Here is a 27,428-nt window from a genome sequence, read left to right as displayed (position 1 = left end):
GCTCGTTAGCAGCAATTAAAGTTTCAAAATAAGACTGCGAGGATTGTTCACTAGTAAATGTATTGCAATTTAACCCCCTGGGTTAGATCAAGGCCTGAAACATGTGCATTTACCTTGTAAACACAGTTACAGAATCTTAGCTAGCATAGAGGTGGCTCATGATTTCAGAGTATATAATGTTTTGTGCTGTTTAACACAACATATAGGTTAGCTGTGTTAGCCACAGATTTCAGGTTTGTATGGTCAAATAGTTTGTAATGACACAGCTCTCCACCTGAGTCTCAGTCCTCAGGAACTCATGTACACAAGAGTTATGCCTTCAGTCAAAAACATATTGCTTCTCAGTCAGTCTCTTCTTATTTACCTGAATTGCTATGGTCTTTCTCAGCGAGAAACACGTCCATAAAAGCTGGACTTGCTGCATTATTTTAGTAATGTTATAATGCAGGCCTTCATATGTGTGACTTGATGAACAAAATAAGATACACTAGATTCTAGATACTATGCCATGTTCTCAACACACAGTATTTTAAATTCTATCCACATGCTTCTAGTGTTTGATATAATCATACGATGCATTATAGTAAATCCTTGCAGCCACATATTTGGTGGTTGTGGCAGTAACAACTTATAACTGATGAGATCATGTTTAATAGTCAGCTATGAGCAATTTTTGGCTGTCTCTCCATCTCAGACTTTACCCACACCACATAATATTTTTACCTGTCAACTAGTATTTCCAAGTCAATGTTTTGTGTATTTAAAGCTAAAAACACAAAGAGAGACATTTTAATACTACTCCAGCACAATGATATGTTACACAACTAAAACGGTTTGTGTACTGAACTTGGAATACAATAATTTTTCCAAACACTGCTATGGCTTCACTGGCCGTAGTCTCCTAGGAAAATACAGGTGGGAGGTTAGAAACAGTGAGAAGCTAAATTTTAGCCTGAGAGCTCTTCTACTGGCAGATGAGGTTGCTCAGCCAATTGAGTGCAGCATCTAGGGGCCAAGTGGAAACCCTGGGCACAATGTAATATGCATAGCACACACTGAATTATTTAGCCAAGGTTGCGTGACGCCCAAATGCTGCAGTCTGCAGTCCCTAAGGTTACCCCAAATGTCACAGCTGGTCAAGCTCAAAGCCAGCTTGTTAAAGATAGAACACGTGCGCTTGGTTCTGCAGATGCTGACAGTAAATACGGCAGCGTCTGCTGGGATGTAAGGATTCAGTGCCAGACACTGCTAGATCTAACAGTGTTAAGTGTGATGCACTGTTTAACATTTTACACCTTCACAAGAAAGCATTTTTAATTTCACCAGGATTAACTGCACAGGCAAGTAATATTGTGGATATATATTTATTTTTAATAAATGTTGATTTTTGAAATATCTTAAATTTTGGAGCTATATAAGGTCTCAATACATCTGATTAAAAAAAACACACACACACACACAAACCTACAGTATAGATGTTTATAGATCATTATATTCATAATTTAGTCGCTCAAACATCAAACAAGTTTCTATCAGACTTCCATGCGATCTCATCCACAGCAGATAAAGTAAATGTCAATACATTCACTAAAGTCTCTTATCACATCACTCAGTTGTAGTTTGGGGATAATGAAGACTTTTTACTCATTCTGGTAAAATAAATGTATCTAGGGACAGAGAAGCACAGCAGTAGATTAATGACACACGAGCTCATTTAGAGGTGCATGGCAACAACATTACATATTCAACAAACACTCCAGACTAGTTGTTAATGAGTGGCAATGAGCATTTATTTGAGGCCTGGGATGAGAACGGTGCTGTGAGTGTATTCAAATGGGACATCAGTAAACCATGGCCTTTCCTCTGGATATTTCTATGGACTAGCTTTGAGGAAAACAAAAAATGCTGATGTGGCTTTGAAGAGTTCTCCAATAAAATGTGACATTTCACTGGAACAACCAGTATTTGAAGTAAGTTTCTGTGCCATAGTTACTGACCCTTGAAAAGCTCCTGCTCCGGTATATTTTCCAAATACCCTGGGACTATCAGGGCAAAGTTTTCTGTAATAAGTCTCTCACACTGTTGGCCTTAAAAATACTGTAGTCACCTTCCTGAATAGTCTCAAAATGGTAAGAGTGTCATTGCAGGGAGACAGAGTATGAAGAAAAAATGGAATTTTGATTCTCACAGCTACGGTACACAATAACACATGCAAAAAAGCCTACCACAAAAACAATCTGATCATTAAAAAAAGAGGGGAAAAAATGTAAAGTAACCCAATGACAGCATCACCAGACAGATCAGATCTCATATAGGGCATCCTAGTTTAAACCTTCCTCCAGTCACTGTGCATCTGCAAGCAGCTTTGAAACCAACTTTATATTCTCCTTTCTGACTTTCTACTAAGACTTGAGCATACTGTGGGTATAAGAGGCACTGCCCTCAACTGGTTTAAATCTTATCTTGCTCTTATCTTCTCGGTTCTTCTTCTCATTTTCCTCGGTACCTGTACGCTGTGGTGTGCCTCAAGGATCTGTATTAGGCCCTATTCTCTTTTCACTATATCTGCTCCCTCTTGGAGCAATTTTTGAAAAGTATAATATTGCCTTTCATTGCTATGCTGATGATATACAGATTTATTTTGAGATTACTGACAATCTTGCTATGTCTTTTCACTATTTTCGTGAATGCATGCGTAAGGTTAAAGATTGGTTCAAGAGTAATTGTCTTGTCCTGAACGAAAAGAAAACTGAGATCGTGGTGTTCGATAGTAAAATCCCCCGCGACCAATTGCGTGCTGCTCTGATGCCTTTTGCTAGCTCCCCTTCTGATTATGCCAGTAATTTGGGCTTATTACTGGATAGCTCGTTTAAATTTAACAAGCAAGTGTCTGCTGTTGTGAGGTCTAGTTTTAATCAGCTGCGCCTCATTTCTAAGGCTAAGCGCTATATTCCGCACAATGAGCTGGAAAAACATATTCACGCATTCGTGACTTCCAGGTTGGACTACTGCAACTCTCTTTACATTGGCCTTTCCTCCTCCCTTCTCGTTAGATTGCAGACTGTCCAGAATGCGGCGGCACACCTTTTGACAGGTAGCAGGAAGTTTTCTTCCATCACTCCTGTTCTTGCTGGTTTGCACTGGCTGCCAGTTAAATACCGTATTCAATTTAATAATTTGGTGCCAAGCTACCTCAATGAGCTTCTTAGGTTACACACTCCTGTCAGAGCACTTAGATCTGCTACCCAACGTATGCTTGTTAACTACTTTTATATATTATGATTGTCAAGGTTTTATAATTGATACGTGCCAGGTCCTTTCTCTTTTCCCTCCCATCTCCTTTTTCCTATTTTATTTTTTGTCAAGCACCTTGGTATACCCTTGGTTTTTTAGTGTGCTTTATAAATAAAGTTTATTATTATTATTATTATTAATAATAAGCATCATCTCTGTTTTTGTTGCCTGCTGTACTCTGTGCTAGAGGATCTTACAGCTGCTCACCACACTCTATGCTTTCCACAAAATGCAGTGGGATCCAAGTTGGAGAACAGAGGTGTAATATATATAATTGCAGGAGAAAATAATAATCGTATCATTGTCTATGATACGATTATTACTTTAGGCCTCTGAATGCAGTAGTCTTGATGTGACTACTTTGTAAGAAAAATGCAGATTCATGAATAATAAAAAACACAAACATGATGTTGATTATTAACTGTGGCCAAACTTAGCTCTTAGTATGGCTGTACTATGAAATGCACCGTTGCTTGTATAGGATTCAATTTAGCTATCATTACTAAGTAGCAAGTAACAAAATAAAGGAAAAAGTCTTTGAAATTCTCCTTAAACGACTGGCTGAATTTGCTTCACTAAAATTTAGAGTTAAGCTATTTAAAAAATTATGTGGCATTAATGGCTATTGATTAATGCCTTGATTAAACTGTATTGTGGACATGGAGAAGTAGAAGAGACAACACGGCCAAATTGTTTACTGCTATACTTCTTTGCATTTCACCACCTGGGGTGCATGTGCAGTTGGTGCTCTGTCAAGTAAATTCTCTGGCAGATCGATGCAGTTACATAAAATGGGCAAGCATGCAAACAGATGTTGCCTCGTATTTACAGTCCGATGACAAAATTTATGCCGGAAGTGGACCAGAGTAGAATGTATAATTAAGGCTTAATAAGGGTGCAAGTAGGGACAATTATGCAATTTATATAGGATTTAAATATAAGCAAACTGAACATCTTCCAATGACATCTGAAGACTCGTCTACTTAAGAGTTTGTCAAAATACTAATCTATCTGAATCCATAATATCTGACAGGTTACTCAGAGCTTGCGCAAAATGTGCTGGATTTTTGCTTTAGAGATGTTTTTCAATTTGTATTTGTTCAGTTTTTACTTCAGCGTGAAGTAAAATCACTGAAAGCTACAAAAAGCATCCAATAATGGGCCTCCTATTGCTCCAAGTCTAACACTGCGAGTTGATTTACAAAATAAGAGTGGACATGAGCCTTCAATTAGAGCCCACCTCTGCATTATTCTAGCCTCTGACTCACTTCTTTTTCCCTCCAGTGGAATAAATGTGCAGCATTCTCTGATTAGATTAGAAGATTAAGATCCAGATTAGCACAACACCTCTGCAACACGAACTCTTTAGACTTCATCAATGAAGAGATTTAATTAATTACTGAGCCTTATTTAACAAGCCATTTTGGATCATTCCAATCGACTGGTTGGGGTTGTGTCGAACCAGCCTCTGCAAGTGCGTTTGAAATTTTCAGTTTCAGATGGTTAATGCCATTTCAGCTCACAAGCACTGCTCAGAATTGCAGGTAATGAACAGGGCAGTTCTGGTCCACGTGGGTTGCTCACAAGAACGCCTTGTCAATCATTTAATCCATCTGCTTCTTTTAATTCTCCCACCTTAATAACAATTCTGCCACTGGATATCCAAGAAAAAACAGAGATGAAGTAAGAACTATTCTGCTTCTCTGGATACATGAAACTTTGTAGTGTGTAAGTGTGAGAGTCTCTAGCTCGAATATGCACAGTGTTCGGTTCTCCTTTACCTTTGCATCTCCATTGTTCTCCTCCCCTCCTCCCTTTTTGTCACCATCATCTAAAACAATGTCAGCAACAAAAGCAGGTGAACAACACACAACCTTCCTTTGAGAATAATGTTACCAAACTGGTCCTGCTCTTCCCTTAAAGGGACTGCTTTTCCACTTCAGGGAAGCGGCAGAGTGCTCTTCAAAGGTGCCTTTCTTGCCTCCCAGCCAGCACCTGGATGCTGAATTGTTCCGTGCAGTCAGCAGTTATGCCTGTAACCTGCACTTCCCCTGTGGCTCGATCAGGAACACTTCCATTATCTCAAGGTCTTTCATCACTAGGTCACCTCTTCTTACCGGCACTCAATAGATAGAGCAATATCAGTTTCTCAGGCAAAAACCCGGAGCTATACGCAACAACACATCTGTATTTTTAGCACAAAGAAATGTAAAACTGCACTGGAAAACCTCCAAGGTGACAAGTTCACACTGCACCATGCCATTTTATTTACTTCCGAAGTCAACACACAATATTTAAGATGAAACAGACAAAGGTTTGGAAAACGTAAATATACGGTGGTCACGGTCTAAGGTTAAGCATTTTCACTGGCTTTTTACAAACTACGTTACTGCTTGTCTTGACTGGATGGTTCTGGCTATTGTCATCCTGTTTCAACAAGAACCACATAGAAAAAAGAAATGAAGTGCAGATGACAGCAATTCACACAGGGCTATCTATCTAAGAGCATCAATTTAGGACATTGCGGAGGAAGAACTCTCTTTTAACACGAAGAACCTGCAGAAACAAGCTCAGGGAGGAGTAGCCATGTTCCACAACTGGCTGTTGGAAGTTAAACATGCAATAGTGGCCGAACCGTTCGATACAGTGCTTTCGGTTCGGTACGCATATGTATCGAACAATACAAAATTTGTAATTTATTTTATCAACTTTTCTTCTGACGATGCTGTCTGTGTTGAGCGCTCAGTGGATCTGCGCTCGACAGTGCAGCCTAGGCGGAGTAGTCGAACGCAGATTCACTGAGCGCAGGGCAAGCTAGCGAGACAGAAGGTTGCAACATGGCAAATTGAACCTCCCCCACCCTCATTCAGATCTGGCGTTTGGAACTATTTTGGTTTTCATGTGAAGTATGACCCTGGAGGTAAGCGTGTCATGGACAAAAGTAAAACAGTATGTTGGATGTGCCACGCAATGCTCAATTACATTGGTGGGAACTAGTGTGTTAGCAGGTTAGCTCGTTAACGTGTTGGCTGTCCAGCCCCACACACAGGGCGATCTGCGGTAGCTCGTTAACGGAGATTTGCCGTGTTGTGGCGTTAACGTCATGTCAGATTAACGCTGACAGCACTAGTGGGAACACAACGAATATGACTGCACATTTACTCCAACATCATCCTAGTGCAAAGACAAGTGGAAGCAGACAAAAACAACAAGCAGGCATGCTGCAAACCTTACCCGAGTCATTTAGACAGCCGTTAGCACATGATTCTCCTTATGGGGACCTGATATGTTTGACCACTTAAGCCCCACGCCCCAGTACGGGGCAAAAAGGAGGAAATCACGTCATATAAACCATTTCTACAACCACCAAACACACCGAAAACAAGCTGATTAAACGAGCAATTACATAAATGCGCAGAAGTCCGCTAAACAAACAAAACCGAACCAGAAATTCTTTAGACTTCGTGTAACCGGCTAAAGATGGGCTGGTTAGCTCACTGACTCCACACATCAAGTTTCACCATGATCAGACCAAAATTCACTGAATGAGCCACAAAAGAAGACCACAAAAACACACAGCGGCGCAAATGCGCTAAGACAGAAATTGGCTTACCGTCCTGATTTCCTCCGTTATTGTCACAGGTAGCCGGTAGCCACGTGGTTAACAGTAGTTGCCATGCCTACCTAGCCGCATCAGAGCAGTTTTCTGTCAACAACCTCCATTTTAGACCCACCTACAGACACGTAAGTGAACAGACACCACATGCAGTAAATTTGGGCCCACGTGGGTTTTGGCATCACAACGTCTGATTGGTTGAAATGACGTGAACGTGGCATCGTCACTGTGAATCTATTGGCTCAAACATTAAAAAGAGGTGTCAATCACGCAAATTGACCAAAAGAAACCAAAGTTACAGCCCCTCGGAGTTTAAAGGGCCAGAGGCCAATCAAACGCTCTATATGCGCTGCAGAAAAGGGCTGTTGCCATGTAAATGTGTGGTTAATTCTTCAAAAATATATTTAAAAAAAAGCATGTTTAGGCCTGTTAATAAAATTTATTAATTTCTGCTCTTTAATACCTAAAAAAAATCAACTGGCATGGTGTCCAATTGTGTGCCAAAATTGGACATTTTTGTACAACGTCTGGATATTCATGTATTGACAGCGCTGTAATTTTTCACTGTTTCACTTTAGAAACATAAATCTTTGCACAGATGATGTCTATATGTTGGTTACGGAATTTCTGGAACCAAATGTGATCTGAGGCATATTTTTCAAAAGGTTATATGCTAAAAATTAAAAAAAAAAATAGGCGAGGATCAAATCTACTTACCTTTTCTGTGTTCCAGTCTCAGTAACTTTGACACAGTAATATCTGATTCAATATTTACACCTCTGATGAAATTTCCCAAGTGTTAGCTTTATTTTGATACCAAGATTGTAAGGACAGAGTTTGTAATTGCAGAGAAATTGTATTTGATTATCGTTGCACCCCTAATATATATATATATATATATATATATATATATACCACTATTGCATGTTTAACTTCCAGCAGCCAGTTGTGGAACATGGCTACTCCTCCCTGAGCTTGTTTCTGCAGGTTCTTCGTGTTAAAAGAGAGTTCTTATATTTTATAAGAATATATATTTTATATAAATTATTGAATGGTGAAAAGAGAAGAGAACTCCTCTAGTGCATCATGGGAGATCTAGCAGGATAACTAAGGGGTAGTTGAGGGTCAAAACTCAAACTGGGATGTAGTTCCACTGGAGAGGGGCTTGACAGCTGAAGGATTTGTCTCTCATCCTAATTTTAGAAAATTCAGGAACCATAGGTGTTCTATGAGGCCTTAAGGATATGATGGAAGGATACAAGTAAATATGCTGAAGTTTGAGCTGCTTTTGCTTGTTTAGTTGATCAGGGAGGATGCTTTTATATAAACATTATGACTACTCACTGAAGTGGCAACAGTAACAGGGCTCTGGCTCTTGTTGCTAGATGCAGGAGAAATAAAAAGGCATGAAGATGTCTGCAAGCCGGATAAGGACCAAATAAGCCAGACAGCTAATTTGGAGAGTTTTGAAGATTGTGAGACCAGAAGACAGGTTCCCTTTCAGCACTGGTGAGTATCTACTTGGCCTGTCATCAATATAGGATAATAATGATGCCTTTTCCATCTGTCCTGAGCAGACAGATGAGCTACTTTTGTACAGGCAGTAACACAATTTATAGATGGTTGGTGCAGAAAATGTGTCACAATATTCACCCCTGCATGTCATGTGTGCATGGTGTGAATTAACAATGGTAGTAAAAGTACAGAAATGTAATGAGACAGATCGATTATGAAATTAGTAACTAGTTAACCATCATGAGAATACTTTACCAAATATGTGTCTTTTGAAGATCTAATCTCAGAGCACCTAAATGTAAAAGCATCCAGTAATCTATTTAATTAACCTGTGTATTATCTGATATAAGCCATTAGTCTAAACCTTACATAAGCATGCATGTAGAGCCATAAAGAGCACTGTGTCATGAATAACACGCCCGAATAACATCTGAGAGCTGTCAGCAGCTCTTGTCATGTCATGTCAGCTGCATGGAGTTATTTTAGGCTTTAGAAAGAAAAAAACAAAACAGCCAAAGGCCATTTGTGCAAGGCAGGAATTCTGAAAAAAAAAAATCCAACTAAACATCCTCCTTTTGGGAAGCAGAATATTTGCTTCAGTGTTCAATTCAATTCAATTTTATTTATATAGCGCCAAATCACAACAAAAGTTGCCTCAAGGCGCTTCATAGATACAGAGAAAAACCCAACAATCATATGACCCCTATGAGCAGCACTTTGGTGACAGTGGGAAGGAAAAACTCCCTTTTAACAGGAAGAAACCTCCGGCAGAACCAGGCTCAGGGAGGGGCGGGGCCATCTGCTGCGACCGGTTGGGGTGAGAGAAGGTTGAATGGTTTTGTTTACCTCCAAAACCAATGGCTGATGTCATAGTGGCTTCCTCAGTTTTTTTTATATACAGCCTATGCTGCTGACAGTGTCAGCTGCTACTACGGCTGTCACAATATTTCCACAGAGCACCCAGTGACATGATTTCAACTGTTTCATTATTGTGTGTGGGGAAAAAAGTCATTCCATCAAGTTCAACAAAATACCAGCAATATTTTTAGTATATATGAGGTTTCCAGCCTTACTGGCAAAAACAGTTACAGCACACACAGCCATATAGCGCTTTTAACCCTAAACTAGTGGACAGGTCTCTGTTACATACACTCACAACACTGCTTTTGTCTGCAGCAGCTGCGCTGCTTTCAGTCTGTATAATGCCTTTAACCTCTTCATAGTTTTTGAATGTTATATATTATTATTTTTTTGTAAAAAAAAAGAAAAAAAGAACTGTGTTGCCAGTAGACCTCCATGTATCTGATTAGTTAGATGGTGTTACGCCACCCCTTTCATGTCATTGCACTTGCAGCTTGATTGGGAAACCGTGGGTTGACTTATTGATAACAACCTTTGTTAACACTTCACCTGATCACTGATGTTAGTTTAATGGAAGTCAGATAACTAAAAACTATCTTGGTCATGGTGAATTTGCTTTGGAGTACAGGCCCTTGATGAAATGCTCCTCTCTTTGCCTGTATAGCCAGTATAGACAAAGGAAAGAGTAAAAATATGAAAATACTAGAATTATGAAAAGTGTGAATACAACACTGTAACACACAACTCTACCAATAACAGAATAACACGTAAAAGTGGGATTTGTGAGTCTGCCCCCCACAGTGCTGGGATGTTCCTCTTCATGCCTGCCTCTTGTATGCATACAAATTATTCACTTTAGCTCCAGTTTAATGAGATTTTTATCTGTCTATCATTATTCTGTTCACCATTTCCCACTTCCTTTGTTCTTTCAGTGCAGTTGGAAACACCATGAATGGTAAACTGAATCACTGGATGTGGTCTGGCCACACTTAACATTAAATCCAAACACTGCAACAGCAATTTCTTGGTGGGCCTGAAACTCAGACTCACCTGTAGCAAGCACTGCCTTTTATTTGCTAAAGTGGCTGAGTGGTGCTTAATTATTTCCAAGACCCACCGTATAATAAATAACGCGTGGGTGTTTGTTTCTAACTTGGGTGTTGATTTTAAAACCTGATGAAAGACAGAGCTGAGCTGTTGCTGCTCATTGACTCCTCATATTAATTTCTCTTCAGTCTCTGCTCTCAAAGCAACTCTCATATGACCCACCTCTGATTTGCATTGCAAAACAAGTGTCATTGTCAAAGTGCACAACATTAAATGTGTTAATCATACAACCTAGTAATTCAGATGTTTATCGGAGACGAGAAACAGCATGACACTGGGGCATAATTCAACTACCAACTTTAACACTTGTTTTTTCATAAAAGAAAAAAGATACAACTGAGACGTGTACATTATACTGTCACTTTCCAATACAGTAGGGGTTGCACTCAAACACATTATGTTCAGAAAACAAAGGTTATAAACTAAGTAGGCAACCAAAACAATTAATGACCCAACAAAAGGGGACCAAATGTACAGGCTGCACTATAAATTTTCATAGCTCTTTGTCATTTCAGTTATAAATATGTAAACAATATCTGGCATGGATAGCACTGTGTAAAGAAAAGAACAGATTTTTCTTAAGGTGCAAAAATGGATTTATGAACTATGCTCACAGTTATGCAGTTAGAGTAACCAAACGAATCTTAAAACCTTATTTGGATTAGTTTTCAGTTTTATAGTAAATTTCTTCTTTAAGACTAGCTGCATCCAAAAAGCCTCTATATCAGGGGTCCCCAATCTCAGTCCACGAGGGCCGGTGTCCCTGCAGGTTTTAGATCTCACCCTGTCAACACACCTGAATCACATGATTAGTTCATTAGCAGGCCTCTGGAGAACTTCAAGACATGTTGAGAAGGTAATTTATCCATTTAAATCAGCTGTGATGGATCAAGGACACATCTAAAACCTGCAGGGACACCGGCCCTCGTGGACTGGGATTGGGGACCCCTGCTCTATATTCTTGGTGGTGTTAATCTAGTCACTAATCAGTTTGTGTGTCAACAGGCAACTTCTAATAACCATGTTAACAATATTTGACTGACACTCTTGTATTTCTGCTCTTTTATGGTTGAGTTTACAGTTTGTGGCAAAAAAATAAAAAAATAAAATGAAATAAATATAATAACATTTGTGTAATTATGGATCAGTGGAATACAACAGGACAATATGTCTATCATGGGTGTGTGTGGATGTGTTTGTCTTTATTATTTATTTATTGACATTGTTATGCTAATGCTTTTTTTAAAAAATGTGTGCAAACAGACGGGAGTGGTACCTCATTGTCATTGTACCCAGTGAAAAAAAATTAAAATCATTCTATTCGATTGCAGTTTCCTTTGATTCTGTGTTACTATTACTTATAAACTGCCTACTTCATCCTATAACAGACACCTCTCATTGGTCCTATATCCTGGATCTCTGACATTGCATCCTCCAAAATCTTGCCTGTAATTAAAACTAAAATAGAGTGGAAATTGAAAATTGTTTAATCTTTCCCTGAGCAAACTTGAGACACTGCAGTGGAAAGAATAAATGGATGTTTCACTTGTGCTGGCCTCAGCCTGATTCGATTTCTTCCTTCAAATCCACAATATGAAAACCTGACTCAAGAAAATAAATCATGAGGTAGACGAAACGTGATAGATGGCACGATGCTGTGGCAGGCTTGATTTATATTTTCTATACACACCCTTAACTTTTTACCAACTGACATCTTTCCAAAATCACAGTCAGAAAAAGGGGTTTCAATTAAAGATCAACAATAACTAGTACATAGTAACAAAGTATATTTTTTTCATTGGCATAAAAACTGGTAGAAACAATGTGCAGAGCTGTAGTAACTACAGAGGGATACAGTTGGTGAGCCAAACTGCTAAAGAGAAAGTGTTAAGAAGTGTTAAGAAGAGGTGACGATTAGTGATCATAAGTATGGCTCCATGCTGAGAATTATAGTTTAAATTTTGCTTTTTGTTGATGTCTAGAGAAGGTCAGAAAGAGTAGGACCAAGGGTGCCCATGAGGGAACTGTGGTACTGCATGAGGAATTCAGGAGTGGCAGAGAAGTATGTGAAGGTGGTGCAGGACATGTTTGAGGACAGCGAGACAGCGGCGGGATGTGCAATCAGTAGGATTGACAAATGGGTTCAAGGTGGGGGTGGGATTACACCAGGGATCAGCTTTGAGACCCTTTGCCTCCTGTTTGCAGTGTTGATGCTGGCAGATGAGGTCAGGCAAGAGTATCTGAGGACTATGATGTTTGCAGATGACATTCTGATGTGTAATGAGAGTATGGAGAAGGTGGAAGGTAGGTGGAGGTATGCTCTGGAGAGAAGAGGAATGAAAGTAGAAGCGATACAGAATAAATGTGTGTGAATGGGAGGGAGACAGACAGAAAGGTGAAGCTGCAAGGAATAAAGGTAGTGAAGGTAGATGAGTTTAAATATCTTAGGTTAACATCCAAAGCAATGGACATTGCACAAGAAAGTTGAAGAACAGAGTGCAGGCAGGGTGGAGTGGGTAGAGATGAGAGCTAGGGTTGATTTGTGATGGAAGGATAGCAGAAAAAGTGAGAGGGAAGGTTTACAAGATGGCTGTGAGACCTGTTATGAGGTATGATTTGGACTCAGTGTCACTGATAAGACAGGAGGCAAAGTTGAAGATGTCCCTCAAAGGGACAGCTCATGTCAAACAGTTTAGAGACAAAGTTAGAGAGGCAAGTCTGACACAGTGGATATATGTGGATATAATGGAGAAAGGGCTCTGAGATTGAGCTGCCATGCAAGAGGAAAACAGTGTTTGCTTTAAAATCAAGCCTCTTACTTAAAAGATAAATGTTTAAGAGAAAAATGTTTACAATGAGAGGTGTAAAAACTGTTTTGTCAATTTGAATGAAACAGGACTAAAAATTTAGTTATGATTTATACATGTTCTGTGGTTCCAGCTGCAGAATGCTGCACATTAGGGATCGAGTCTGCACTAGTCTACACCACGCTATAAAGTATTTGCCTTGTCAGTCAACTGATCCCTTTAAAATGCATTGCCACTAGTGTCAGTGGGAGGGTGATGTCAGAGGATGTGAGGAGGTTGGGGATGAACTGCCTATAGAGCCGCCTTTGTCTCAAGAAGTCTATATTTAAACCCGCCATGTTTAATTCATCCTCAACCATCATCTTTTCGCTCCGGCCCTGTATGTGAAGCAAGACAACAAATGAACCGGGGACTTAATGAAGTGAAATGTCACAGCCCTGCGGTGGGGTTGTGCAGGTTATCGATGAGATATGAATGTCATTCCATAATGCATCGGCCTTTGTGACCCTTGGGAAAAGATGCTCAGAGGGTTGTGTGTAAAGTGGATATACACTTGAGTGACAACAGCCACAACTGATCCATAGAAAGTTGTATTAACTCCAAATACATTTGATAAGAAATTCAACGGTGGGGAGGTTAAACTGGAAAGAATCATTTTCACTTCTATTACTTCTGCTCCTTCACTTCTTTGTGATACATGTAGATATTCATCAGTCCCTTTCTGCACTGAGCTTCCACAGACATAGAAATTGCCTGAGGTAGATAATAAATAACTATGAATATGAAATCTTAATTGCGTTGTACCAAAATGTTGTTCTTGTGGTTCACTTTGCTGAATACCACCGCACAGGGACTACTGATTAAACAAGAGAAGTTTCAGACTGTATACACATGAAATGTCGTATTGCTGACATCCTTGGTTGAATTACACAATGAACTATGAACCTCTGAACCCTATGGAAGCCAAGACAGTCTAAATTGAAATTATTATTTTTTAAAAGAATTTGAGTCTAGTTAATGTGCTTGCTTAACCTTTTAACATTCAGCTGGTCACCAGTGGGGCTGGGGTTTTGGGGAGTCAAGTTATCTTCTCTCTTTTTATAAAACGTTTACTTATTTAGAATATTTGAAAAGAAAAGAAAAGCCTCTGGAACAGAAAAACTGTGCCGGAGAAAGTTATGAGAATTCATTTGAAAGATGAAATATTTTAGTTAAGTATTTAGCATGTGGTGAACGCAAAACCTAACCTACTTCTAACCATTCCTCTAACCCCAACCATAGGTTAACAGGTAAGTTTTGATAATGTCTCAGATTGGAGGCCACGTTTTTCAAAAAGGAGGTAAACTCTTGACAACAGTCTTCAAGACAGGATCATGATTGGCTCAAAATAAAGTAGGGGTGGCACAGTGGTGGTTTGTTGGTTAGCAGTGCCACCTTACAACAATTAAAGGCCAGCTGTGGCCCTTCTGTGTTGAGCTTATATTCTCCCTATGCCTGCATAGGTGCTCTCTAGGTACTCTAGCTTCCTCCTATAGTCTAATAACATGCATGTTAGGTTAATTGGTGATTCTGATTGTGAATGATTATCTGTCTCTTTGTGTTAGCCCTGCGATAGATTAGAGACCTAAGGGTGTGCTCGTCCCATGACAGCTGGGATAGGCTCCAGCCTCCCTCCTCATAACCCTGAATTGGATAAGTAGAAAAAACACTTTTTCTCATGTATTTTTAGATCTCTTGTTACCTGAACAATCTTTAACCTTAATTCCTGATATTATATGTCCAAGTGCTTCTGCTGTTAATGATCACCAAAACTGTACTGTTACTGCTATGCTACCTATTAATTTTTTGAGGACCATTTTGTTAGAACAAGGTCATGATTTGGGTAGAAAAAGAACCTTATCAGGTTGATATAAACTTTACAAAGCTCTTTTTTCTAAGTTTCCAGTGAGCCAATTTTCATATGTGGACTTATTCTACATGCCATTAGATGAAATTTTGAACAGAACAATAGATCATAACAACAGCTTGGTTTTGGTCATTTTCTGGAGTTTTAGATGTTTGAAGGTGTTTCCCAAAGAAATGCTTTCAAATCAAGGCTGGATATGTAAATGTCAGTTTTCCAGACAACAACGAACCTTCATTAACTCTGGGACTAATTAGGTGAATTCTGGCACTAGCTTAAATTTAAAGGGATTAAAAATGTCAATGTTAAATGTCAAATCCAGTGCAAAATATATGGTGCTGTGTTAAATCAGTTAGAGGAAAAGATCGAGCAGAATGACTTGGAGAAATTTAAGGTTCAGAAAGCATTGTCATATTTACAGACCAGCATTCTTTTTTTATTATTTATTATTATTTGATCACACTTGTACTTACTAATAATAACCAAGAATGCTAAGGAGTTCAATAATATTGTATTTGTCATAACAATTTAAAAATGCTGTCAAAAATGCTTTAAAAAAAAGCTTTTCATGTGTCTGAACTTGTGGACATAAACCAGATGCACTATCAGAATCTAGCATTTTAGGCATTGTCCTTTCTACCACAGGTGACAGCTCAAAAGCTGCATTTATCATGGCGCTTCCTCAAGAGCGTGCAACATGGGCAGGAAGAAATAAAAGGCAGAGTTACACAAATTCAAGCTGAGTGACTGAAATATACAGCCTGATACACATTCAAGTGTAAACTGTAAAGTCTAAAGAGTTGCTGTCATTGTGATGGTGACCACTTTCTGTTGACTCCTACTTTGACTGTCTTCTGGAATTAAAGGATGGAAGTTAACAACTGATACTCAAAGTCAGACATGGGTACAGTAGCTTATGAACAGAGCCAATGGAAACAGCTTATATCAACCCTATCCCTCTCCCCTTCCCTTCACTACCTTCCATGCAGTTTAGAATCAATTATTATCATTATTACTACTACTACTACTACTACTTTTATTACTACTAACTGGTCCTGTTCCTTATATCTTTTTTTGTCTGTTGTTAAACAATTTTGCCATATAGTAACGTATTAAGCCCTATTTTATTACCAGTGTTAACCTCTATAAATAATATAAACATTGATAGTGTTAAACTACAAATATGTCTAGACAATACAGCTGCAAGCACTGATGTTACAACCTGTATTATTAAATACCATTTGATCATAACATTAGAATGCTTTTCTTATATCGTACTGTTAATATATTCAGGTGGGTCTTGCAAATATTAAACATTTTCATTATTTATTGACATGTTATATTGTAAGTCTAATATTCTATACATCACATAACTGCCTTTGAGAACTTCATCTTATAGCAATAGTTATGTCAACATCTTGTGTACTAGATGTTACTACATGTACTACAATATGCTGAACTGTACAAGGATGTACTGAATAGAATATCACAGTGTGCCTTTATTTTATTAGCTTTATTTTTAAGCGATTGTTATGGTTACTTAATGGCTCCCTGGAAAGACCATGTTGTGAAATTTTTATCAGCAAAAAATTTAAATGTTTTTGTTTGTGCTCAGTTTGCCTTTGAAATACACAACCAACAAGGAACATTCATGTATATTCATTGGCCATTTAAAATTATACCAGAGGAGATAATAATATCCTAAACCTTTTTGTCTATTAGTGTAATTTGTAATTTATAAAAGAGTTGTGGAGTGGACTTAAAACCTTACCAAGGTGCTCAGTACTAAAGCATTTGGATGCAAATTGTGCTTTACTTTAATTTGTGATGCCTGTGCAATTTTAAAACCTATTTATTTCTTTTCTTTTCTTTCGGATGGATTCATAATGTAAACAAAATCAGTCAATACTTTCCTCTAGCCTCAGATAAAATGCTGTGAGGAGCATTCAACAGGTCTAAAATGTTGACCTTAAAGTTCGCAAACCTGGACTCAAAGCGGTTTTACAGGCAGGTAAGAAGGAAATACCTGAAGTTTTTTCCATTTATCCTCAAACAGACACTTATGATTTTGAAATGTGGGTAATTTTAATAAATAAGAGAGAAGAAGTACTTGGAGACACAGCCTTTGAAACGCTTCTGCTGCTCTTCTCATTAAGCAAGCTGAGGACTCTCAGAGTGAATGGGTTAAGACTGGTGCTTTTAACTCACTGGAGGCCTGCTGTTGAGACCTGCCAGCTCTTCACCTTCCCCAATATATCACTGTCTTCCCTCCACAGCCAGGTGAAAGCCAATCAATACTCCTGCCTCATTAGAACCCAACTGAATGGCCTTTAAAAATTTTGAGAGAATTTCCCCTTATTATCGTGGCACAGCAATATTCATCAGGGAGCAGAAATTACCAGCACTTACAAAGCTTTACAAAAATCTTCATCAATACATCAGGACTCATCAGGACTCAGCTGTTCTGAGTAAAATCTGAGAAGAGCCCTAACCTATAAGTTATTAAGAATTCATATGAAACTGCTGTTATTGCATTATGTTTTGGGATTTCTTTGTGGTTTATTTTTTAATCCTGTGTCTGTGTGGCCTGGACGTTACCTGTTAATCAGAGTTAGTGAGGACAGGTCTGCTTACGTGATTACGTCGTTAACAATGAGGAGTGGTAGGGTAAAATAGAAGTAGGGTTTCTGAAGCCAAAGGTGTCTCTTAAATATCTAAGGTGAATGTCAGCAGAAGCCAGGTAATGCCTTCTTGATTTATATTTTGTGTTATCTATAACCCTATGCGCACCTGTGCAGGTGGAAGGAGCCGCACAGGTGCGGCTGAAAACATATACAGTAGAGTAGTGACTGAAAAGAGGGGAAGATGGGAAGTATCAGCTTGCTGGGAGGTTTCAGTTACTTATCAATATTTTCCTTTCATTTGATGGAGTTTATTATAATAAAGCCAACCAGTTTTTCTCCCCTTCCCGAATAACAAAACTTTCTTCTTCTGTTACTAGATAACAGCCCGCACTAAAACATGGCAGCACATATTCATCAGTCGCTCCCATTTTTGAGTGATCTCATCACTTTTTGACATTTAGACTTTATACTCACTTTGGTAGTTCGGCCTTTAATTCCTTGCTGTGATGCCATTTTAGTTAAGTTTACATTAAGTGGGATGTTGTGGGTTGGGTTTTTGGTTTGAGGACAGTTGTTATAAATATAGTTTTCTGATGTTTGAAGGATGAAGAGAAAGGAAGGGGTCAAAGATGAGTCTTAAAAGTAGAATGGGTGTCTGTCTCTCAAAAACTGGGAGCTGGATCCACAAGAGAGGACCCCGACAGCTGAAGGCTCTGAGTCCCATTCTACTTTTAGAAAGTTTAGAAATCACAAGTAAACCTGCAGAGAGAACTACTTTGTTGTTATAATAGGTTGTCACGAACTGGCTCAAAGTAGGTGAGAAGGAGAGAGTTCACACAAGACATTTACTTAAATCTAAAACAAAATATTAAACATAACCTAACCAAGATGTCAGGGTCATCTGGGCCAGCTTTTATACACAGGTGACTGGCATGAGCTGATGCTCTTCCCATACCAATCAATACCAATCCCAAATCAAGTCCTGGATTTAACAGGGAGCCAATGAAGGAACAGTAATATGGGAGAAATAAGAAAACAACCGAAGTGTTTTCAAGGAGCTTTTAGAAGAGCCCGATTATAATGAATTGCAATAGTTCGATCTATCAGTAACAAATGCATTTACACTGATTTTTCAGCATCACTCTGATATGCTGAGTGCCTCAATCAATGTCCAACTGACTCCTGCAAATCATACTTTAACTCATAAATAGCACTCTTTTTATCCGATTTACACTTTGCTGTACTATTTGATGTAAAAATACATGTTTTCAATGCCAGTGAAAGGTGAGTGAGCGTTCCCTCCCAATGTTAAGTTTTGTGTCGTGGACAGACACTGATGATTTTATTTTCTGTTAGTGGGAAATCAATCCACGGGATTTTTTTTCAGCTGTAATGCACCTTCTTCCTCTCTGTGTCTCGGGCTGATGGACAAGCAAAGCTCTTCCACAAAGTGTGACAGCGATATTGTTTCTCCACGTTATTGTTTCTCTGCCCTCCTTTTTTCCCTCCACCCTAAACATCATATGCTATGACATGACAACATCTTAACAGACCTGGGCCACAAAGTGTGTTTTACTATTTTTGGTGACAGCTGTGGAGGGGCGGAATATGTAAAAAAGGGAGCATCCTTAATTCAGCCTGCACAAAAGAAAATGGGTTTTTTTTGTTAGAAGTTTGTCTCAGCAGTGAATCACAAACGCCTGATGCACTAATGGCCACGGTCTGACTTCAGCACTGTCTCTGTTGAAAATCGCACACAGCGAGGAAGGGCAAAGGGAGAACAGTGGAGAATTCAATCTCTCCCTTTTAATCAGTGTCTCTCGCTGCTCAGAGCAGTGATAATGGGCATGTCAGGAGCGGCAAAAATGGGATGGGCTTACAGGAGCTTAATGGAAGATGGAGAAGAGTGTGAGATACATGAGGCTTAGGAGAACTCTGTGTTAGTGCTGGGTGGCACTGGGGTTCACATAAATGAGGAGACATTTCAAATCACAATTTCTTATCTGCGGAAAAAATGAACAGAAAGATTTAAAATGTCCATGCATTTGAGCTGTCTGGAACCCGAAGAGCTGCCGCACGTTAGCATGCAGCCATTAACAACCTTCCCACTGTGAAACGTGCTATATGCACTGGCATATACGAGGAGACAAATGCACACAACCATGCACCGTATTCCCTTCACTGACGCTTTAGCAGCAGTTAACAGCACAGCCTGGGGAGTCTCTAATGTTAATTAATGGGAGGTACCAGAGCATGCAGCTCCTAATTAACCCCTGAAAATGATCCTGCAAAAGCAAGCAAGTAGAAAACTGGGTTAAAAAGAATGCATTTCACTATTTCCAAGACCTGTTTCCCTGCTTATGATGCATATGTTGCAAGCCTCTTTGCAGCTTATGGCAGCTGAAAAACTGATCCTTTTCTTCCTTTTCCTCCAAGTTGAGTGGCAGGGGAATAGAAATTAATTGGTGTGATTATGTGGCTAATCATAAAAATGAAAGAAAATCAAGGTGGGTTGGTGGCTCAACGCTAAAAGACTTGTTGAACTGAACAGTGGAGTGGTTAGGCATCCAGCAATGAAAACAAGTCTGCCGGCACAAAAACATCAGTTTCAAAGCAGAGCGTGACATGTGATATCTGGATGGTTTACACCTTTTAAGATATTATATTCTATCTTAAGAGCACGCAGCCATGAAATCCACCTAGAGGCATAAAACGTTAAACGTGCCCTTGAAACCACACCCAACAAAACTGCAGCTTGGGTCACAGCCCAGTCATCAGCAATCAAGCCAACAACTTTGACACGCATGCCAGATTCTTGATTTAGAATTAAAGGTGCAGAATTAAAAAAAAATAAAAAATTCTCCAAATAGTGCCCCACAGCAGAAGTAATGAAATGTGTCACACGAGGGAGGACGAGGGAGACACACTGGTGCCAAAGATCATCTTCACGTTAAGTTCTGTATTTCTGCAAAATCCTAGTGCAGCAGCCTCAACACTTAAGTTCAAGAGCAACAAAAGGAAGTATTTACTCATTTAAAAAAAAACTAAAGAGTGCCCTCTGTGCTGACATAGGCCTCCTTAAATATGCTATTCAGATGTGTTTATTAATTTGTACTTGATCTGACTTCAAATGACCTCAGGTTTAGGTTTAAGTTTCTTAAAATGATATCTGTGCTGCTATGATGGGTGTGTAAATATTGAAGGACACGTCTCAACGAGAAAACAGGTTCCTAGTATCAACCATAACATAAATCCCACCACAACTATGAGTTTATCCTGGGTAGGTTAACAGAGGTGTCCTGGACAGATGACCAATAATTGAATTTAAATTTAAGTTAAAATTTGATTTAATTGTCTTTTAAAGCGTGGTTCACAGCTACAGGTGTCTCTAGGGGTTTTATATTCTAAGGTTAACTATCTCACAATATCAGAGCGAGGACCCCGATGATGTACTGAAAAGACCTCCAGCAGAACTAAGCTCAGTGAGCAGTTGCCATCTGCCGTGACCAGTTGGCAGGTGGAGGTTTCCCAACAGCCTGAGCCTAAAGCAGCATAGTAAGGGATGGTTCAGGGGTCAATTGATCGAGCTCTACTATAAGCTTTCTTTAAAGGAAAGTTGACTTGGCTAATGCATATACACCCCCAGTTTAGAATGTTTGTGGACTGTGAAAGAAAACTAACTGAAAGGTAGAAAAGTCTTTTTGAGTGGAGAGAGGCTTTAAAATGTAACAGCCTGTCACAACCACAGAGGTAGCACGCTGAGACCAAAAGAACCGTGGTTGGTCAGCTCTGCCTGTGTTTTGCTGCCAGTATAGAGGATTGAGACTGACAGCAAAATAAGTCAAACTGAAGCTCGGTATTCCTCTCACATCCAAAAACTGCATATTTTTTTCCACTGCAGACCTTCTACTCCCAATGACTCACATCAAAGTCATTGCAGGTTCATTAATATGATCACTGCAAAAAACTACTTTGTATGAAGTAGATGAGAAGGCGTTATGAATTGTAAATCAAAAATTACAACTACGTCTACAGCAGGATTGCTGTACGCCCCATGTGTCAGCTCATTAGTAGAAGTTGTTGGGGCTGAATGCAAAAGGTCTGACAGGAAGCAGAAATACCTTTGTGTGTGTGATTTGTGTCAAGAAACGCAGCTTTATCTTCTCTCAGTATTCTTCCCCAACACTGCATTGTTTTTAAAAGGCTTTTAAATTGCTTCTATACAACAATGGTTGTCAACTTTTTTCTGGCATGCCCTACTTCAGAAGCCAAAAAAATTCACTCCCATCATTTTTATCTTTCATTTTTGTCATTAACAATAAAAAAGCAGAATTTTAAGTGAAATAAAGATGCGTGCAACACTGTCAGCCATCCTTTGTTTGCTTTTCCCCCACAAAAGTGATATTTTTTACCTAGTTTAATTGCATAACACGACAGTTTGAGAACCACTGATTTGAGGTACAGATAGCAAAAAAAAAAGAAGCGCTATGCCATTCAAAAGAATGGTTAAGCTTTTGATACTGTGAGCATTTGGAGCATTTTGGTTTAAGGATAAGGGAGCATGAAGCTCTTCATCCCAGAAGCTTCAAAGATTCACAGTGAGAGGGTGACTAGAGTCTATAGAAGCAGATGATGACTTCAAGCGACCAAGAGCGAAACAGTTACAGATGCTGTAATGTGGACAGAGTACAAAATCACCTTTCTCACCTTCATGGTGAGCGAATGAAGTGACTAACAATCAGAGCAGAAGATACAGTTGACATATGACTTGTTACTAAACATATTAGAGGTTTGCCTAAGTAACCAGAGAATGGAGTATATGACCAGCACTCAACTTAAAAGCAATGCAAAATGATTGAATCGCTTCTTGTATGCATGCACCAACAATTTCCCTGGGACAAGGTTTCCTGAAGATATTTACTGTGACAGGGGTTACAGAATTGATGTTTGACTCATATAAATGTTAAATATATTCTCATGATGATGTCGAGTATGAGCCGCGATCTTGTACGAATAAAGCTAAAGACATGCTGAATAAAAACTGGGACTTTCCATTAGTTGAACCCAGCACCAATAATTAGGCCAGAGCAGGAAATCATTTATTCATCATCAAGGATGCACACTCGACCTAAGATGTCAGGTGACGCTCCTTCAGAGCAAGTCACCTGTTTTTATTGCATTTGCAACTCCAAGTGTTATTGTCTATTTAGTGTAGCTACCAGCATTTCACATATTAATAACATACAGTAGCAGATAAAAGTAAAACAATAAAAACATACTGCTGCTGGGCTTCTCCTGGAAAGGCAACAGCTTAGCTTGATAATAGCACAGGTATACACAGTTTTACTGGTACTATTAACTTCTACTATGCACTATATTTGCAACTGAGACAGTATGAGCCCACATAATACACAAATAAAAATCTTTCACACTGATGCACTTCAGCACCCAGTTTCATTTTCTCATAATAACAAATTTCTTGGAGCCATCCAGTAAAGTCCTGCACCCAAACAGTCCAGAGGGGATTTATTAATCTGTCAGCCACAAGCCTCCCTGTAAGGGAATAAAAAAAATGTGAATTTGACTGCAGTGAATGAACAGAGCTGACAGGTGATGCAGCTCACTAGTAAACAGGTGAAGTCAAGTGGTAATTTGTTCTGAGGTGAACAGTATTGACAGTTAATGGCTCAATAATGGATTTACAGGGATTACCACAGAGCTGGACATTTACTGAGGTGAACATCGGATTTTGTGCGCAGGCTGGGTGGTAAATGCACAGCTGCATACTGCAAGCACAGTGTGCAAATTTTCAAATGTAAAAAGATGCTGATAGACTTAGCTGTATAAAGTGCAATCTACATGTCTAAGTAGCGGGACGAACAAAGAGAGTATATTTAATTATATCAAAGGCACATCCTGGATTTCATTTCTAATTTGGATGATTTTCTGATACTCATTTAAAAATCCAAATCCCTCAAAATAAATGCTGATTTGTTTTGGGGGTTTTTTCCACCTGAACTTTGTGTGAGTAAACTAATTTGGTTGAACACATTGTTCAGCAATTGTTTCCTCAAGCTCCGGCTTCTCTTTTCCTCGTGATGCCAAGTGAAATGTTTTCCTACTGAGTATTGTGGGGGACTTTCTGCACTAGTAATGTTTTTGTTTGTGACTCATCCTCAAGGAAGGTACATGTTGCTCAATCAGTCTGCTTTCAGAGTTCATGAATATGACTATGGGAGTGTTTTTTGCAGTATTACATAAACAGTGTTTTGCAAATGTTTACTCTCTTCTACTAACAGTAATGAACCGAGTCATTGTGTATATGGAAATCTGCTGATGCTAGTATAAATAAATTCATATATTTAGGTGTGACACACAAACATATTGATAGTGAAGACCTCAATGTTAGCTAAAAAGGACGTGCCATTTCTAACGCCAGTTCATATCAGGAAAAGAAAAACTGGTTCTGGGTCCTACTGAGTCTTATACATCATTCCTGGTGAAGAACTACCTTCAGAAGACCAAAGTGTGTTACTGACTGGCCTGCACAGAGCCCAAATTGAATCCCTTTGAAAATGTGCAAGATTTACCAAAGAAGAATGGACTGGAACTTCTCTGGTGTTGTGTGTGAGACTTGTTGAAACACTGCAGTGCCCTGAAATAATTTTGTTTCTGTCTTCAAATTAAATAATGCAAGCATCAAACAAAACCTGGATGTCCTTGTGTATGCAACCTATTCTATCCTTGTTTGAACTTTGATACCTTGTTTGATTGAGATATATATATATATATATCCATCCATTTGCTTCCGCTTATCCTTTTCAGGGTCGCGGGGGGCGCTAAAGACGGGGGGCGGGGTACATCCTGGACAGGTCGCCAGTCTGTTGCAGGGCCAACACACAGGGACAGACAACCATTCGTACTCATATTCACTCGCACATTCACACCTAGTGGCAATTTGGATTATCCAATGAACCTATCCCCACAAGCTGCATGTCTTTGGACGGTGGGAGGAAGCCGGAGTACCCGGAGGGAACCCACGCAAACACGGAGAGAACATGCAAACTCCACACAGAAAGACCCCGGCTTGATGTTGGAATTGAACTCAGGACCTTCTTGCTGTGCAGCAACAGTGCTAACCACTGTGCCACCGTGCTGCCATCCACACACACATATATATATATATATATATATACATGTATATGTATATATATATATATATATATATATATACATATATATGTATACATATATATATGTATATATATATACATATATATGTATGTATATATATATATGTATACATATGTATATATATATATATATATATATATATATATATATATATATATATATATATATATATATATATACACACCAACATATATATATATATATATATATATATATATATATATATATATATATATATATATATATTTTTTTTTTTTTTTTTTTTTTTTTTTTCATATTCTCTGTGTATTTAACTTGTTCTACAGTCAGTAGTTTACTTGTTTCTAAACCTCATGACTTATACTGCCTAAAAATGAGTTGAATTGCCATTATCAGTATTTTTCCACTGCATATCTTGTTCATATCATATGTTACTTCATATACAAATAAAATGCAGTCAAAAATGTGTTGTTTCATTTCACACTCTTATTATGCTGAAATATTGTTGGTTTCGCGAGCTTATATAAGCCAACTGGTGTGTTATTTTGTCCAAGCTGGGCCGGTGCAAACACAATATGATACCCTCCTCTCAGCAGATTGTCAGTGACAGTCTGACGGCGCCCAGCCTGCAAGTGGAGTTTGCGACAATACTGATGGAAAGTGACGCTCACTGAATCACATGTGGCATCAGCTAAATGTGACTTTCTCAGTAACATGCCTCAGTGTGAAAAACAAATATACATCCACTATTCACACATATGCAAGTCTTCACAAGCGACAGCTGGAGAGGAGTATCAGTGTCATTTTTTTCCATACGTGCCCGGTGTTAACCAGCTGTTTCCCTGTAATCCTCACACAGGCCCTCATCAATAACAACCCTCGACACATCAGAATGACAATGACTTTCAGAGAAGAGCTGCAGAAATGTCCGACCACACAGAAGACAAATGGCATTCTGCAAATGTGTTGCTTTAATGTACCCCGACCAGCCACAACATCCCAGCCATCTGCCTAATGTTGTGTAGGTTCCCCTCGTCCCGCCAAAATAGCTCTGAACCATCGGTGCATGCACACAGGACCTCCAGGGGTGTTCTGATGAATCTGGCAGTGGACCATTTGAATCCTAGCAGTTGCAGGATTGGGCAGCCACAGCTTGTTCTGGTTTAATCGGATTGGGAAGTGTGTTGTCTGATTAAATTCCTCTGGTTCTCTGTTAAGTTCCTTGAGTTTCTCCTGAACAGATTCTGCATTGTAGAGAACTTATCTGGCTAGGGGAGGACACTGGCATGGACTTATGGACTTTCCTAAAGAACATGCTATTTTAACAAAATCAACAATTTTACTCAGTTCACCTGTTATGAGTTTAATTGTTCTGGCTGATCGGCTAAATCAGCCACAGCATCAATGTGAAATGATATTAAAAGATCCACCAGCTTAATAACTGCATTATTTATAAGCAATCTATAAGTAGTATTATCAATGATTGATTTACAGATGTTTCAAAGTCTTCAAAGATCATCATCATCACCAATGTGAGGCAATAAAGTCCTGAGAAAACATTGCTTCACTGCCAGAGAGGTGGAGGTGTACCTGATGAATCACAGCGCTCTTAGCAGCAAATTTAATCTGTAATGATGCACTCCATTTCACATATCATCAAGTTGTAATGTCGGACTGTAGCAACCCATCCATCCGTAACCTCATGTCACCACTTGTTAGCTGAAGTATGAATTAAGGGGCCCGTACACTCACATATTTAACCCGTATTGCCAATTTCACAGTCGTTGTTTTGCTTATTTGGTTCGGACCAATAGAAAAGGCTAACACACACTTTATACATTACTCACTCAAACTTCTTACAAACAACCTAAACAACACGGACCTCATATGTTTTGAAGCAGGCATTTCGCCTCCTTTTCTTTTACCTTAATGTTTCACTGGCTCCAAAAACACAAACATGTGCTCTTCATGATTATGCTGGGCTGACATTTTACCAAATATTGACCACTTTTTCTGACATTGTGTAATGACCATGGAAGCTAGAGCTGGGAAAATGAACCTTTCTTCTGCACCAGTTGGACTATTTGCATAGTGCCACTGATTAAATCAGTTCTCTTCCTGCGGAGCTCTGAAACCAGCTGGTCATGCCGACGGATCCAGACATGTTAACATATGTGTCAATTATGTTTTATGTGCCTTGACACAAGAAGTGTAAGCATAAATAACCATTTTATTAACAAAAAATTATTTTTGGTAACACATAGTCACATTGGAGCTTCATTGGATCAGTAGCATGCTTCATTTTTGTGTAATACTAAATAGTGAATCATTCAAATGCAAGTTTTATTGTGTAGCTGAGTGAAAAAATGTTTAATGTTCTGATTCCAGGCCAATAAAATAAAACATCTGGTTCACTGACATATATATATAAATATATACATATATATATAAAGAATGTTTAAAAATATATATTTTATATTTGCTTAATCTTACTAGTTAATAACACATCAGAGCTCTTATTTTCTTTC

General features: G+C 38.9%; 1 protein-coding gene across 3 annotated transcripts in view; it reads right to left on the bottom strand.

Annotated features, from left to right (window-relative positions):
- dpp10 (dipeptidyl-peptidase 10 (non-functional)) overlaps positions 1-27,428 on the bottom strand; it is a 246,521-nt gene that overhangs the window by 82,064 nt on the left and 137,029 nt on the right. Inside the window, exon 1 of one of the 3 annotated variants that reach the window (XM_087853045.1) lies at positions 6,908-7,020. The exons of the other annotated variants lie outside the window; for them this stretch is intronic. The gene's annotated coding sequence lies outside the window, so the exon portion shown is untranslated. Of the gene's footprint in view, positions 1-6,907; positions 7,021-27,428 lie in introns of those variants that run through there. 3 annotated transcript variants of the gene reach the window in all.

The sequence above is a fragment of the Neolamprologus brichardi genome, chromosome 16, assembly GCF_056152115.1.
Source record: "Neolamprologus brichardi isolate AB-2024 chromosome 16, ASM5615211v1, whole genome shotgun sequence".
Classification (NCBI taxonomy): Eukaryota; Metazoa; Chordata; class Actinopteri; order Cichliformes; family Cichlidae; genus Neolamprologus; species Neolamprologus brichardi.
Note: the sequence above shows the minus strand (reverse complement) of the source record. Positions and strands in the feature narration are given on the sequence as shown.